Source organism: Capra hircus, assembly GCF_001704415.2.
Source record: "Capra hircus breed San Clemente chromosome X unlocalized genomic scaffold, ASM170441v1, whole genome shotgun sequence".
NCBI lineage: Eukaryota > Metazoa > Chordata > Mammalia > Artiodactyla > Bovidae > Capra > Capra hircus.
This window is the reverse complement of record NW_017189517.1, coordinates 28,679,626-28,683,696: the sequence shown is the minus strand read 5'-3', so window position 1 is coordinate 28,683,696 and position 4,071 is coordinate 28,679,626.

Sequence of the window (4,071 nt, the reverse complement as noted above, 5' to 3'; positions counted from 1 at the left end):
TGGACTGCCCATAGCCCTGACTGTTTGATTTATAGCCATTGTTGATCCATTTGGAATTTCCTGATGAGGGGTTAACTTTGTGGAGAGCAGAAAGAGCCTTGTCTTTAGTCTTAGGCACATTTTAAGAAAACTTTGTTTTTTATCAGGAGAGAAAACAAATTCCAGTCTAGTACCACCTTACCAGATAACAAACAAACAAAATTCGTAATCTTAGAAAAGTCTTTTGCATAAATCTTGAAGTAGCAGTATTCCTGCAAAGGCATCAAGAGTGAAACCATAGAAGGCACATTTAAAATCTGATTAAATTGCGATTGACAGAGTAACCTGGTCATTGCTGTGACTTGTAACACTTTAACACGATAACTAGAATCTGATTAAATTGTGATTGACAGAGTAACCTAGTCATTGCTGTGACTTGTAACACTTTAACACGATAATTAGAATTAAAACTGACAACAGGGACATAATCATATTTTCATGAATTCCACATAATTTTTAGGATATCTACATTAGTAACTTCAACCATACCAAGATAACTTGAGAAGATTCATCATTCCTCCAACAATACTTCCCATATAGTTTAACATTGTCAAATGAACTTAGGTAGTTTAGTATCTCTCTTTGGATGTCTCAGGGGCCCTCTGAAGCATCCCAAAGTTAGCTAGAAGTCAAGTATTTAGGATTCAAAAGGGTTTCAGAGAAGGCAATGCACCCCACTACAGTACTCTTTGTCTGGAAAATCCCATGGATGGAGGAGTCTGGGTAGGCTACAGTCCATGGGGTTGTGAAGAGTCGGACACGACTGAGCGACTTCACTTTCACTTTTCACTTTCATGCACTGGAGAAGGAAATGGCAACCCACTCCAGTGTTCTTGCCTGGAGAATCCAGGACGGGGGAGCCTGGTAGCCGTCTATGGGTCGCACAGGTCGGACATGACTGAAGCGACTTAGCAGCAGCGCAGCAGCAAATAGGATCATATAGGTCGCTCACTGTGAAACAATAGCTATTCACTTAGCCAAAGTAATAGAATTTCAAATGTAAATATGGAACAGCTCAATTGAAGGTAGAAAAACTTAAATCAATTATTAGAAGCAGTTCAACATTTGAAGATAGTCTGGCTTCTTAATAGAGAGAAAAGCCAAATTAAGTTTTTTGTACCAGCTTACTTTTAAACTCATTTACGGTAAACTTAATTAAATTTATTTTAGTCAGTCCTAGTCATGTGTACAAAAACTCTTTTCTCAGGTCCACTTTCCACAAACCTTCTAATCACTTTCTGTACCCATCACTCTGTTCTCTCATCTATTGAAATAGCCACATGTTAAGTCAGACATACTTCATTTTCCCTTCATAAAATGTAATTTCAATTCTCATACCTTCTTTATTAAAAACATACATCCTATTTTACTTAAGCAACCAGGAACTGATCTTTATATTAGCATTCTAGATTGGGTGAACATAAATACCAGTGATAATTTCTAAAAAGACCTTTGCTTTCTTATAGAAACATTTCAGGATGGCACCAAACATATTAATAGTCCAAAATCTCTTTAGTTTCTCTGTATGAGGAAATTAGTGTTCAGTAATGAATGTTTTTAGAATCATTTTATTTGGAAATGACCTAGCTATTCAATAAACTTTCATCACCTAGTTTAGTATAACCCTAGAAATTCACGTTACCAAAACCTGGAGAGAGACTATTTTAGACAGATATTCTTTTTTTTAAATATAAATTTATTTATTTTAATTGGGAGGTTAATTACTTTACAATATTGTATTGGTTTTGCCAAACATCAACATGAAGCATAATTATTCTTAATAGAGTTTATCTGAAAGTTCATATCTCATTTACTTTTTTCTTTCAGAACTTTCTTCAAAGTCCTTTCCTTGCTGACAAACTTGTAACAGATATAACAATATTTAACTTATGTTAAAACCTAGGCACAATGAAAAAAATATTATCCTTAATGACTCTTAGACATGTCTATATTAGATTAGCAAACACATGTTAATATTAGATATTTCCTAGTTCATGTCAACCTGAAATTCATTTAATTTCTTTCTCTTGTATGATTATAAAGCGCTTACCTTTCTTTTAGACAATTAATTAGAGCTCATTCACAACTTAACTTCAGCATTAACAAAAAACAAAGATACACACTGAGACATAATAAATCCAGACAGACAAACAGAAATCTTACAGTTTTTCACTTGAGAATTAAAATGTCTCTGCCCTTTTTTTTTTTCTCTCTTGGGTTGAAGTTCTACTAATTTGCTTACAGCTGGAGTCTTAGACCAAATGGGCTTAGATGTAATAGGAGGAGAAGGTGGAGGTGCCTCCGGAGGAGGAATAAGATCAGCCCAAGGAGTCTCTTGCTCTTCTATGGCAGAAACCACAATACAACATAAATTCCAAGTATTTAGTTGCTGTACATTAACAACACCTACACCATTTTCATAACTAATGAGCAGTTCGCTCCCAATGATACACTTTCACAGAACTTTCTTGTGGATACAAGGACAACGGGTATAAATCACCGTAAGAAGTTTAGTTAAGTCTGAGTCAGACACCTTACCACCAGCAGTGACAAGCAGACAAGAAAGCTGTATGCTTATGCGCAAGCTGTTGAGGAGAGTTACTCATATTGGAAAGTGAAAGCGAAAATACTGCACCTCTAGAAGACCTTGCTAGCCTTCAAGGCTGTAGTTCCCACCTGGATGAGCGACCTACTTTCCCTTTCTCCGGGCTTGAGAAATGGTGCAAAGCAGACCTTCAGGTGGTGCCTGTTTGGGTGCCATCTGTGCCAGTTTTTGCACTGAATAATTCTCACAAACACCCAGGATTATGAGAGACAGCGCAGGAGAGCTCATGGAAAAGCAGTTCCCCAAGATTACGCTGAGCGCATATTTTATTGGTAACTTATCTTGTAATCTTTGACTAAGAGCAGTAAAGCAAGATAGAGACCAGAACTCTGGGATTAAGCAGGCTTCCTCCTAGGAGGTCCACATGAGAGTTGTAAAGAAAGGACTTGGTAGATAAGGGCGTTTGTTAATGTGTACACCAGAATGTCTAGCTTAAGGCTGGGGATGGTGGTGTGGGCGGCGGGGGGAGAGCAAGCAAGGAAGAGGGAATGAATAAGATTAAATTCTAGGTGACATTTCTGAGAAAGCAGCAAAACATGGTTCCCACGTAGTCACTGGTTGTTCATCAAAATGATCAGAAGAGTTCTGCTTGTGCAATTCAAATATCAAGTTATTTGTAAGTTCTGAACTCAGTTTAGACTCAAAGCCCAGAAAAGGCTATTATTTTACTTGAGCCGATTTCACACATCTGATAGGTATGGAACAGACATCTCCAGGTGTGTTGTTTTACTCCTGTGTTTTTATACAAAGATGAGTTTCTGAAGTTTTTACTCGAGTTTTATCTTAATGCTGCTGCTGCTAAGTTGCTTCAGTCGTGTCCCACTCTGTGCGACCCCATAGACGGCAACCCACCAGGCTCCCCCGTCCCTGGGATTCTCCAGGCAAGAACACTGGAGTGGGTTGCCATTTCCTTCTCCAGTGCATGAAAGTGAAAAGTGAAAGTGAAGTCGCCTCAGTCGTGTCCGACTCCTAGCAACCCCATGGACTGCAGCCACCCAGGCTCCTCCGTCCATGGGAGTCTCCAGGCAAGAGTACTGGAGTGGGTCGCCATATGCCTTCTCCTATACTTAATGCTAAGGTGGAGCAAAGGCAGGGTTACTTCAGTAACTGAGACCTTTTAAAGCTATCAAAGTAGCCTTCCTGCAGGAAGGGCAAGGATCCCCTAGCCAGAGCCCTGGGGCAGGAGCTTCAGCTCCTTGTTCCTGAATATGGCAGCTGCCGAGGCCACGCCCCGAGGGCCTGGCAGCCAGGAGCTCTTTGGTGGGCGAGCCCCATCCTGGAACATCATTGCCTGTCCCTTCCGCACCTGCTATGGAGAGGTGGCCAGCCAGATTCGCCCAGAATCTTCTGAGTGCTCCAAACTTTCCCTTCCTCCCTCATAGGCCTTCCCCAGTGGGATCCACAGGCAGGGCTGGAAGCATCTCCTC